This window comes from Manihot esculenta, chromosome 7 (assembly GCF_001659605.2).
Source record: "Manihot esculenta cultivar AM560-2 chromosome 7, M.esculenta_v8, whole genome shotgun sequence".
In the NCBI taxonomy this organism is placed as follows: Eukaryota; Viridiplantae; Streptophyta; class Magnoliopsida; order Malpighiales; family Euphorbiaceae; genus Manihot; species Manihot esculenta.
The window spans coordinates 6733288-6747038 of record NC_035167.2 but is presented as its reverse complement, the minus strand read 5'-3'; positions in this window follow the sequence as shown (position 1 = coordinate 6747038).

Below are 13751 nucleotides of genomic sequence, written 5' to 3'. Positions count from 1 at the left end.
GAGTAGTCAGAATAATGAAAAGGTTTAGTAGATAAAGGTTTTATCCGACTTAGTACCTCACCCTGGAGTATTCCAGAATTGGGGTGGAAAACGAAGGATGGATCCTTAAGGTTTTTGTTGTGACTGGAAACAGTTACCAGATATTCCTAGTTAGGATTGATCTAGTAGAACAGTGAAAGAGTTAATTATGGTTTAGTGTGATCAGAGATTTGGATATTACCTGTTGAGAATTAGAAAGTAAAAGTTAGAAAGGAGAAAAAGTGAAAGATGGAAAAGAGGACAGTTGAGAAAAGATAAGGAGAGAGAGAAGTAAGGATCAGAGTAGCGCAGCGGAAGCTGTGAAGTTCAGGAGTAAGTTGAGGTTTTGATTGTTCTTGTTTGTTTTTAACATTCGAGGACGAATGTTTTTTTAAGGGGGGAAGATTGTAATACCCGGCTAAATCAGGCATCGGAATTTCTACCGTCCGGTGAAATTCGAGGATGTCAGAGATTCTAGAAGGGTAAGAGTAAGTTTTTTCTAAATGTTTTTAAGTATTTTTAAAAAAAAAGGTTTTGAATAAAATAGGATTGATTTTGAAGAGAAAAGGCTTTGGAGACAAAGGCCGGGTTCGGCCGCCGAAGGTAAGTTCGGCCCCCGAAAGTGCTCAATGTTCAGCCCCCGAAGTTTAAGTTCGGCCCCCGAATGTTGCATGGTTTTGCATGCGATTCGGCAGCCGAAGCTGAGGTGGTCAGCTAGCTAGTACGCACTCCTCAGTCCGTGATTTGGACAGGTGTTGCCTCCAGATCATGGCCAGAGGCGAGGCCACGTCTCCTGTGACTCATCTGTAGTGTTTTAATCAGCCCATGCACGGGTTGGTTGTGTTTATGTGGTTTTGAGGGTTTGTGAGAGAAAAGGAGAGTTTTGGTGCTTTGGTGAAGTTGAAGGGGAGTTGCTGAGTTCAGGTTGTTCCTCTTCTGGTTTCAAGAGGTAAGGAAAGCTTTTGAACTTGTTTTAATGGTTTATAATAGTTTTGTAGAGATAAAAGGTAGAGTTACATGTTTAGGTTTAAAGGTTTAGTTTTGATGTTTTAATGGTGAAGTATGATTATGTGTTATGTTTGCTGTTTTGTTGGGGTTAATAGGTAGTTTTGGACCCCTTTGTTCATATACATGAGTATCTGTGTGTTGAGGAGTGAAGTTATGCATGTTTAGAAGAGAGGAAAGGAAGAAGGAGCTAGGTTGCAGGTGAAGCTGAGTTCCTGATTTACTCAGGTTCGGCAGCTGAAGAAGTATTCGGCCGCCGAACCTCTTGCATGGTGGCTTGGTTGCCACAACTTGCCCCGAGTGTTTGAGGTTCTGTCCTTCGGACGAACCCAGGATAGGCCGCCGAAGGGAGGATTCGGCCGCCGAACCCCTTGTGGAGGCAGTTTCGGCTGCCTAAGGTTGCCTCCGAAGGAATGGACTTTCGGATCTGTTATGCACATTCGGCCGCCGAAGGTGATTGAGTTTCGGTCTGGAAAGGACATTCGGCTGCCAAACCTGCCGCCGAAAGTGTTCTGTCCAAGCTTTCTTTTGCATGATTTATGTGATTGTTCTAAGAGTTTTAGAGGGGTTTTGGGAATCGTTTATAAGTTGTTTAAGAGTATGTTTGACACCTCATTTGAGTCCATTTGTGTAGGATTGGACCCGAGAGATCGAGGAAGTCATCAGTGTTAGTAGCAGCAGAGTCAGTTCAGTATCTGCTAGAGGAGCAGAGGTGAGTAGAACTAAACTTAATGTTTTTAATTGAGAAATGGAATGCTTTAGCATTGTTCATGCATCATGGATGCTATGATATGTATTAGGGTGATTTCATTAGAATCACGAAGTTGGTGCATTGCATTAATTACTGATAGTGGGGATTAAACCAAGGCGACATCAATAGCCCTCAGATGGAGTTTTGAGGTCATGTTTAATCCAAGTTTGTGAAATGTTTGTACAGTGACGCATTTCATATAAAGTGTGTATGAATGAACTGTTTTCAGTGTTTCTACTCACTGGGCTTGTAACGACCCCAAAATGGACCGTCACCGGCGCTAGGATTCAGGTCGGCTTAAGGCCGCCAGAACCCGTAGCAAGCCTGCTATACCCTCTGTGTACCTGTAAATCTCATACATGATCATACATTTTCTGTGAACATAAAAACTCTTTTCTCTGTACCAAGGCTTAACCTGTGCATGCACTGTCTCTATACTCTGTACTCTGTACCCCTGACTAGAGCGTGCTCTAGATGGGTCATTACATACCTGTTAAGCCTGGTTTTTCACATACTCAGTAAAATACATACATATACAGATCATGTATATGAACCAAAGATTTACAATAATAACATAACTAAGTCAAGCACAATTCTAACTTTAAAGACAACTGGTACAGCTCTTTAATAATACATGTCCACTCTAGGCTATTACAAGTCTCTTCTCTCTTCCTGTACTCTTCTGGACATCCCCTGTACACTGTATAATGAACCTGCAAGACTGGGATTAAGGGAGTGGGATGAGCTCTATAGCCCAGTGAGTAGAATAATAAAATTAGTCATAAAATATGATCTCATGGAATGCGTCATATCACAGACAAGCCACATCAAGAGTAAACCTGTCACCACATAGCCTCAGTAACTTCCGTGCCAGGGCGTAGAATCGAGCACCTGGTCTTCCTGTCATATAAATATATGTATAACACTGCTGTACTTACCATTGCCAGGGCGTAGTCAAAGGCTCCTGGTCTTTACTATACCTGCCAGGGCGTAGTCAAAGGCTCCTGGTCTTAACTCAGAGACTATTGGATCATTCAGCATTTACTCACATCAACAATTAACAATGCAATGCAACACATTCGTGAATACTAATGCAATCAACCTATTTACATAATCATGATGTATGAGATATGCTAAAACATTCCATTGTTTCATTAAAAGCATTAAGTATTAGTTCCACTCACCTCTGGCTCTGGATTAACTTTTGCAGGTTCAATAAACTCTGGAGCAGTACTCACGGCTGCTCTCTCTGGTTCCTCTGGTCTGTATAAACACATAAAGACTCAAGTGAGGGACTAAACTACCTTAAGAATAACTCTACTAAACTCCCCAAACTTCCCCTTAAACTCACTCTAACACTCATGCAAAACATGCAAAAGAAAGGCTGAACAGGACACTTTCAGCAGCAGGTTCGGCGGCCGAATGTCCTCTCCAGAGACGAAACTCAAGCACCTTCGGCGGCCGAAACTCAATCTTCGGCGGCCGAACCCTTTCGGGGCAAGCTTCGGGGGCCAAAACACACTCCAGAGACGAAAGTCTCTATCCTTCGGCGGCACCTTCGGCGGCCGAATCCCTCAAACAGAGCCGAACATGCAAAAACACTCAAGAACAGGCTGTGGCAGCCAAGTCACCATACAAGAGGTTCGGCGGCCGAATGAACCTTCGGCTGCCGAACCTGAGTTCGTCCAGAACTCAGCTTTCAATAGCAAACCATCTCCTCCTTCCCTTCAATACCTCCAAACATGCATATAGCAACTCCTCAACACACATATACATAAGTATATGATCACAGGGGTCTAAAACTACCTAAACACCCCAACAAACAACACAACATAACATATAAACATATACACATGCATAAATCATTAAAACCATCATTTGAAACCTAAACATACATCTCCTTCAATAACTCCCATAGAACCTTCAGAAAACATAAAAAAAACATGGTCAAGAGCATCACTTACCTCCTGTAAGAAGAAGCTAAACACTCTGAACAAAAGGAAACGGACCAATCTCCTTTAATCTCTCAAACTCTCAAACACTTAGTTTTTTGTTTCAAACTTCCAAACCCTTTGAAAACAAACTTCACTCTTCTGTATGAGCAGCTCAATAGCACTTGCAGATTAGTCATGAGAGACGTGGCCTATTCCATGGCAAGAATCTGAGGCCAACATCTGTCAAAATCCATGACTCAGCTGGCTGGCCAACTCATCTTCGGCTGCCCAATCACATGCAAGACCATGCAACGTTCGGGGGCCGAACTTGAACTTCGGAAGCCGAACATTGGGCACTTTCGGCGGCCGAACTTACCTTCGGCGGCCGAACTTGCCTAAAGTCTCCAAGAACCATTTTCTCTTCAAAACTCAAAACTAAAAAAACTTTAAAACCTTAAAACACATCATAACACTTAGAAAACATAAATCCTACCCTTGTATAGAATCCCAACACCCCGGATTCCACCAGACGACAGGAATTCCGGTGCCGGATTCTAGCCGGGTATTACATTCTCCCCTCCTTAAGAACATTCATCCTCGGATGTTCATAAAACAAACAAACATATAACGAAAGGAGGGAAACTAACCTCAAAATAGATATGGATACTGCTGGAGCATAGACTCTTGCGTCTCCCAAGTGCACTCCTCTAAGTTATGGTGGTTCCATAAGACTTTCACCATCGGAATTTCCTTGTTCCTTAGCTGTCTGATCTGTGTGTCCAAAATCCGTACTGGCTGCTCTATATAAGTGAGATCCTCTAGAATCTCTACATCAGGCTGATTAACAACCTGACCCGGATCTGACACAAATTTCCGTAGCATAGAAACATGAAACACCGGGTGAATCCTCTCCATAGAAACAGGTAAATCCAGCTTATATGATACATTTCCGATCCGCTGTAAGACCTCAAAGGGTCAAATGTACCGTGGAGCCAATTTACCTTTCTTTCCAAAACGAATCACTCCTTTCATCGGAGACACTTTTAGCAATACCCAATCCCCCTCCTGAAATTCTAACAGCTTCCTGCGAACATCTGCATAGCTTTTCTGTCTACTCTGAGCTGTTCTGATCCTCTCTCTGATCACTGGCACTGTTCTACTGGTAATCTCTAATAACTCTGGCCCTGCAAGAGCCTTCTCTCCTACCTCTTCCCAGCAAACAGGTGATCTGCACTTCCTCCCATATAATGCCTCATAAGGAGCCATTCCAATGCTAGCATGATGGCTGTTATTGTAGGCAAACTCCACCAAAGGTAGATGCTGCCTCCAAGAACCGCCAAAGTCTAACACACACATTCTGAGCATATCCTCAATGGTCTGGATGGTCCTCTCTGACTGCCCATCAGTCTGTGGGTGGAAAGCAGTACTGAAATCTAATCTCGTGCCCATAGCACTCTGCAGACTTCGCCAAAATCTGGAGGTGAACTGAGGTCCTCTGTCTGAAACTATAGACACTGGGACTCCATGCAATCTCACTATCTCATCCAGATAAACCTGTGCCAACTTATCCACAGAATAGTTACTCCTAACTGGAATGAAATGAGCAGATTTCGTGAGTCTGTCCACAATCACCCATATAGAGTCTATCCTGTTGGACGCTGCTGGTAAGCCCACTACAAAATCCATAGCTATGTTTTCCCATTTCCATTCTGGAATCGGCAGTGGGTTAAGCATTCCAGCCGGCTTCTGATGTTCTAATTTCACCCGCTGACAAGTCTCACAGGCTGTCACAAACTGTGCCACTTCGTTTTTCATGGCTGGCCACCAATACACCTTTTTCAGGTCTTGATACATCTTAGTGGCTCCTGGGTGAACACTATACCTTACATTATGAGCTTCTCTCATAATGTCTTCCTTCAGACTGCTACTACCTGGTATACAAAGTCGACTTCCAAAACGAAGGATCCCTTTGCTATCAAATCTGAACTCTGCGCTGTTGCCTGACTGAACAGTCCTGGCAATTTTCATCAACTCAGGGTCCTCGTGCTGTCTCTGAGCTATCTGCTCCAGAAACACTGGTGTCACTCTCATCTGTGCTATCAACGCACCTGTACCAGATAACTCTAACTGTAACCCTTCCTCAATGAGCTTATAAAGCTCCATCACTACTGGTCTCCGCTCTGCTGCTATATGAGCTAAACTGCCTAGTGACTTCCGGCTTAGGGCGTCTGCCACAACATTCGCCTTACCCAGATGATACTGGATCTTACAATCATAATCACTAAGCAATTCTACCCATCTTCTCTGCCTCAAATTCAGCTCCCTCTGGCTCAAGATGTACTGTAAACTTTTGTGATCAGTGAAGATCTCGCATTTCACCCCATAGAGGTAATGCCTCCACATCTTGAGTGCAAAGATAACTGCTGCCATCTCAAGGTCATGGGTGGGGTAATTCAACTCATGTTTCTTCAACTGTCTAGAAGCATAAGCAATTACCCTATCTTGCTGCATTAGAACACAACCCAATCCCACTCGAGATGCATCACAGAACACTGTGAAATCCTCATCACTAACAGGCAGAGCTAACACTGGTGCTGTGGTCAATCTCCTCTTGAGCTCCTCAAAGCTCTCTTCACACTGATCTGACCAGACAAACTTCTGGGTCTTCTGAGTTAATTTGGTCATAGGAGCAGCTATCTTTGAAAAGTCCTGAACGAACCTCCTGTAGTAACCTGCTAGTCCCAGAAAGCTTTTAATCTCAGTCACTGTAGTGGGCCTAGGCCAGTTAGCTACAGCCTCTATCTTCTTGGGGTCTACCTCAATCCCATCAGCTGATACTACATGTCCCAAGAAGGAAATGCTCCTTAACCAAAACTCACACTTCGAGAACTTGACGTATAAACCATGCTCTCTCAGTGTCTGCAGAACTATCCTCAGATGCTGGGCATGCTCCTCTGCATCTCTGGAATACACTAATATGTCATCGATAAAGACAATCACAAAGTGATCCAGAAACTCGCTGAAAACTCTATTCATGAGATCCATGAATGCTGCAGGGGCATTAGTCAACCCAAACGGCATCACTAAGAACTCATAGTGCCCATATCTGGTCCTGAACGCTGTCTTAGGCACATCTGCCTCTCTGACTCTCAACTGATGATATCCGGATCTCAGATCTATTTTCGAGAAACAACCTGCTCCAGCTAGCTGGTCAAATAGATCATCAATCCTCGGCAAAGGATATCTATTCTTGGTAGTGACCTTGTTTAACTGTCTGTAGTCAATACAAAGTCTGAGGGATCCATCCTTCTTTCTAACAAAGAGCACTGGAGCACCCCAAGGTGAGGTACTAGGGCGGATGAAACCCTTATCTACCAAGTCCTGCAACTGTTCTTTCAACTCTTTTAATTCTGCAGGTGCCATCCTGTAGGGAGGAATAGAGATAGGTCTGGTACCAGGCAACAATTCAATTTCAAACTCTATCTCCCTACCAGGTGGTAATCCTGATAAGTCATCTGGGAACACATCTGGAAACTCTCGCACTACGGGTATCGAAGCTGGTTCCCTAACCTGACTGTCTAGCTCTCTCACATGAGCTAGAAACCCCTGACAACCCCTCCTAAGCAAACGACGAGCCTGAAGGGCCGAAATCAGACCTCTGGGTGTACCTCTCCTATCTCCTCTGAAGACACACTCCGACCCATCCTGGTCTCTGAGACTAACTACCTTGTCTCTACAGTCCAAAGTAGCACCATATGTAGATAACCAATCCATCCCTAGAATGACATCAAAATCTGTCAAATCTAGAACCACAAGGTCAGCTGGAAGGTATCTACCCTCTATGAACACTGGACTGAAGCGACAGACTGACACTGCCACTGATGGGTCGCATTTGGGTCCACTGACCCAGAGAGGATACTTTAACTCAGAACTGATCAAACCCAATCTCTCAATGGCTCTCGAAGCAATAAAGGAATGAGAAGCACCGGGGTCCATCAAAGCATACACATCTGAACACCCAATGATGAGATTACCTGACACCACTGTGTTCGATGTATTAGCCTCCTCCTGAGTCACTGTGAAAATCCGTGCTGGGGCTACAGGATTTCCACCTCGGGAACCTGCTGCTGAAGTAGAGGCTGCCCCTCTCCCTCTACCTCTGCCACTGCTTTGAGGCATGGCTGGAGCTCTTGGCTGCCCTACTGGCTGTGCTACACTGCCTGAACTCATCTGCTGGGAAGGTGCCACAAAAGTCACCTGAGGACACTCTCGAGCAATATGCCCTTCCTGTCCGCATCTAAAACAAGCTGTAGATCCCAACTGACAAGTTCCTCTATGTGGTCTCCCACATCTCCTACATGCTGGAATAGCTGTGCCAGAACTTGGGCCACTACCCATTCCCAGACCTGACTTAACTTTACCCCAGAACCCTTTCCTTGTTCCTTTCGCTCTATCCCATCTCTTACTGCCTGTAGAACCTGAACTGGGGGTCTTAGAACCCGAAGCCTGTGCCTTTGACTGTTTCTGAATATTGGCACTAGCTTCCATCTTCCTGGCTGCATCTATAATAGAGTGAAAACTCTCCTTTTCTGCTGGAAGGATCAAAGAAGAATACCTGGGATGAAGTCTCATGGTATATCTCCTCGCCTTCTTCTGATCAGTATCATAGGCCTGACCCACGTACTGAAGCAAATCCAGGAACTTATCTGTGAATTCATCCACACTCATCTCATCTGTTTGTCTCAACTGTTCAAATTCTATTATCTTCATCTCCCTAGAGCTGTCAGGAAAAGCCCATCCTGCAAACTGATTAGCAAATTCTCCCCACGACATACTATTCATTCTGGGCTCTATATAGTTCTTGAACCATTCCCGAGCCTTCTTACACTTTAGTGTAAATCCTGCCATCTCTATGGCTCTACTGTCATCTGTACCCAACTCATCAGTGATCATCCTCACAAATCTCAAGTATTCAAATGGATCATCTCCTGTATTGAACTTAGGAGCATCCAATTTAAGGTACTCAGTCATCTTCACTTTGCTACCAGATGAACTGGGTTGTTGTGTTTGGGCAACAGGGGCTGCTGGTTCTGTTTGTGGTGGTGGAGGTGCTGGTTCATGTATTTCTGGGTGTGCTGCACTTGGATGGATAGGGGAGGGTGGATACGTAGGATATGGTGGATATGATGGGTAATAGTGAGGATATGGCATATATGGCATATATGAAGGATATGGGTCAACTCGCGAGTACTCCGACATACCTTCCATCGGATACTCTGGCTCCCGAAACAAGGATGGATAGCCATAACCTGAGGTCTGAATGCCTCCCTGGGATTCTCCCATACCTTCATCCATAGACGGATCAGTCTCCATGGCCTCCCTCTCTTCCTCTGTTCTACCTCCTCTAACTATCCCTCTTCTGCTCTCGTCTACAGACCTTCTAGGGTCTATTGACATGCCTTCCCTGCTAGATCTCTGTGACCTTGCCCTTGGCAATGCAGGAGGACGAGCAGCTAATTCCTCACTGTCTGATGGGACTCCAGTCAATCGAGCTGATCGACGAGTTCCTCGCATTTTAACTCTCTCTGAAAAACAACACATACCATAGCATATCAGCACATAAACATATATTTAAAAATAACACATATGCATAAGCATAACATAGCATCAAGTAAACAGGACTCCACATCCTATCCTAGTGGACATGATTTCCTATTGTGCTTAACCAACTCTAATCTCTATGAGCCCGACACTCTCTCTATAGGTCCGATCATATGAACCTAGGGCTCTGATACCAATCTGTAATGACCCCAAAATGGACCGTCACCGGCGCTAGGATTCAGGTCGGCTTAAGGCCGCCAGAACCCGTAGCAAGCCTGCTATACCCTCTGTGTACCTGTAAATCTCATACATGATCATACATTTTCTATGAACATAAAAACTCTTTTCTCTGTGCCAAGGCTTAACCTGTGCATGCACTGTCTCTATACTCTGTACTCTGTACCCCTGACTAGAGCGTGCTCTAGATGGGTCATTACATACCTATTAAGCCTGGTTTTTCACATACTCAGTAAAATACATACATATACAGATCATGTATATGAACCAAAGATTTACAATAATAACATAACTAAGTCAAGCACAATTCTAACTTTAAAGACAACTGGTACAACTCTTTAATAATACATGTCCACTCTAGGCTATTACAAGTCTCTTCTCTCTTCCTGTACTCTTCTGGACATCCCCTGTACACTGTATAATGAACCTGCAAGACTGGGATTAAGGGAGTGGGATGAGCTCTATAGCCCAGTGAGTAGAATAATAAAATTAGTCATAAAATATGATCTCATGGAATGCGTCATATCACAGACAAGCCACATCAAGAGTAAACCTGTCACCACATAGCCTCAGTAACTTCCGTGCCAGGGCGTAGAATCGAGCACCTGGTCTTCCTGTCATATAAATATATGTATAACACTGCTGTACTTACCATTGCCAGGGCGTAGTCAAAGGCTCCTGGTCTTTACTATACCTGCCAGGGCGTAGTCAAAGGCTCCTGGTCTTAACTCAGAGACTATTGGATCATTCAGCATTTACTCACATCAACAATTAACAATGCAATGCAACACATTCGTGAATACTAATGCAATCAACCTATTTACATAATCATGATGTATGAGATATGCTAAAACATTCCATTGTTTCATTAAAAGCATTAAGTATTAGTTCCACTCACCTCTGGCTCTGGATTAACTTTTGCAGGTTCAATAAACTCTGGAGCAGTACTCACGGCTGCTCTCTCTGGTTCCTCTGGTCTGTATAAACACATAAAGACTCAAGTGAGGGACTAAACTACCTTAAGAATAACTCTACTAAACTCCCCAAACTTCCCCTTAAACTCACTCTAACACTCATGCAAAACATGCAAAAGAAAGGCTGAACAGGACACTTTCGGCAGCAGGTTCGGCGGCCGAATGTCCTCTCCAGAGACGAAACTCAAGCACCTTCGGCGGCCGAAACTCAATCTTCGGCGGCCGAACCCTTTCGGGGCAAGCTTCGGGGGCCAAAACACACTCCAGAGACGAAAGTCTCTATCCTTCGGCGGCACCTTCGGCGGCCGAATCCCTCAAACAGAGCCGAACATGCAAAAACACTCAAGAACAGGCTGTGGCAGCCAAGTCACCATACAAGAGGTTCGGCGGCCGAATGAACCTTCGGCTGCCGAACCTGAGTTCGTCCAGAACTCAGCTTTCAATAGCAAACCATCTCCTCCTTCCCTTCAATACCTCCAAACATGCATATAGCAACTCCTCAACACACATATACATAAGTATATGATCACAGGGGTCTAAAACTACCTAAACACCCCAACAAACAACACAACATAACATATAAACATATACACATGCATAAATCATTAAAACCATCATTTGAAACCTAAACATACATCTCCTTCAATAACTCCCATAGAACCTTCAGAAAACATAAAAAAAAACATGGTCAAGAGCATCACTTACCTCCTGTAAGAAGAAGCTAAACACTCTGAACAAAAGGAAACGGACCAATCTCCTTTAATCTCTCAAACTCTCAAACACTTAGTTTTTTGTTTCAAACTTCCAAACCCTTTGAAAACAAACTTCACTCTTCTGTATGAGCAGCTCAATAGCACTTGCAGATTAGTCATGAGAGACGTGGCCTATTCCATGGCAAGAATCTGAGGCCAACATCTGTCAAAATCCATGACTCAGCTGGCTGGCCAACTCATCTTCGGCTGCCCAATCACATGCAAGACCATGCAACGTTCGGGGGCCGAACTTGAACTTCGAAAGCCGAACATTGGGCACTTTCGGCGGCCGAACTTACCTTCGGCGGCCGAACTTGCCTAAAGTCTCCAAGAACCATTTTCTCTTCAAAACTCAAAACTAAAAAAACTTTAAAACCTTAAAACACATCATAACACTTAGAAAACATAAATCCTACCCTTGTATAGAATCCCAACACCCCGGATTCCACCAGACGACAGGAATTCCGATGCCGGATTCTAGCCGGGTATTACAGGGCTTTTAAAGCTCATCCCTTTCCCTTAATCCCAGTGTTGCAGGTATAGAGTTAGCTGGGAAGTGAGAAGCAGCAGAGTATATCAGCTATGGTACTGCATGTGTAATAGAATAGTGTGGACATGATGTAAATTAAAGAGATAATTGTAAAGTGTTGTAATAGATAGTAAGTCAGCGTGCTTATGGTTTAGTATGTGCCTTGCCTATAGTATATGTTAATCCCTGGTGTATGTATGTATCCTGTTTTATGTTTCTTAATGAGAAATGAGTCAAACTAGGCTTAATAGATGTTGTGTTTGAAAACTCCAGTAAGCTTTAACTGTGAGGGAAGATAGGGTTTAATTCCCTTGACCCAAGATCCAGTGTGATATAATTGTGAGGGAAGACAGGGTTTGATTCCCTTGACCCAAGACCAGGCTGTGAGGGAAGACCGAGTTTGATTCCCGTGACTCTATGGACAGGATTACTGGTGTATTAGCCCTGAGGGCTATTTCAGATTAGTATATCTGAGTAGTAGGTTCATATGATCGGACCTACAGTGTTTTAAGGTTAAGTCTGGTAGTTTTTAAAAGAAAAGTTTTCCAGTTGTCAGATCATGTATGGGATTTTAACAGGTACACAGAGTTCAGGATAGGCTTACTACGGGTCTAGGCGGCCTTAAGCTGAACTGGATCCTAGTGCCATAACAACTCGGGCCGTTACAGAGGGGTACCGGTTTCCGGGGCGTTACAGAGCAGCTCTACCCATCTTCTCTGTCTCAAATTCAGCTCTCTCTGGCTCAAGATGTGCTGTAGGCTCTTATGATCTGTAAAGATCTCACATTTTACCCCATAGAGGTAGTGCCTCCACATCTTGAGTGCAAAGATAACCGCTGCTATCTCAAGATCGTGTGTTGGATAGTTCAGCTCGTGCTTCTTCAGCTGTCTAGAAGCATAAGCTATCACTCGGTCATTCTGCATTAACACACAACCCAAGCCTACTCTGGATGCATCACAGAATACTGTGAAATCCTCATTGCTAGTTGGCAGAGCTAACATCGGTGCCAACGTCAACCTCTTCTTAAGCTCTTCAAAACTCTCTTGGCACTGGTCGGTCCACACAAACTTCTAGTTCTTCCTGGTTAATATGGTCAGAGGAGCTGCAATCTTTGAGAAGTCCTGAACGAACCTCCTGTAGTAACCAGCCAAACCCAAGAAACTTCTGATCTCTGTCACTGAAGTGGGTCTAGGCCAGTTAGTCACGGCCTCTACCTTCTTGGGGTCTACCTCAATTCCGTTCTCCGACACTACATGCCCCAAGAATGAGATGCTCCTCAACCAGAACTCACACTTGGAGAACTTGGCGTACAAGCCATGTTCTCTCAAGGTTTGCAGAACTGTCCTCAAATGACGGGCATGCTCCTCTGCATTTCTGGAATACACTAGGATATCATCTATGAAGACAATAACGAAGCGATCCAGGTACTGTCTAAACACTCGGTTCATGAGGTCTATGAATGCTGTAGGGGCGTTGGTTAACCCGAACGACATCACAAGGAACTCAAAATGCCCATATCTGGTCCTGTAGGCCGTCTTCGGCACATCCTCTTCCCTTATTCTCAACTGGTGGTACCCAGATCTCAGATCTATTTTGGAGAAACATCCTGCTCCTGCTAGTTGATCGAATAGATCGTCGATCCTAGGCAACGGGTACTTGTTCTTAGTGGTGACTTTGTTCAACTGCCTGTAGTCGATACAAAGCCTTAGGGATCCATCCTTCTTTTTCACAAAGAGCACTGGAGAACCCCAAGGTGAGGTACTCGGTCGAATGAAACCCTTGTCCACCAGCTCTTGCAACTGCTCCTTAAGCTCCTTCAACTCTGCTGGTGCCATCCTGTAGGGAGGGATAGAGATCGGTCTAGTTCCAGGCATCAATTCAATGTCGAACTCTATCTCCCTAGCAGGTGGTAAACCTGGCAGCTCGTCTGGGAAAACATCTAAGAACTCT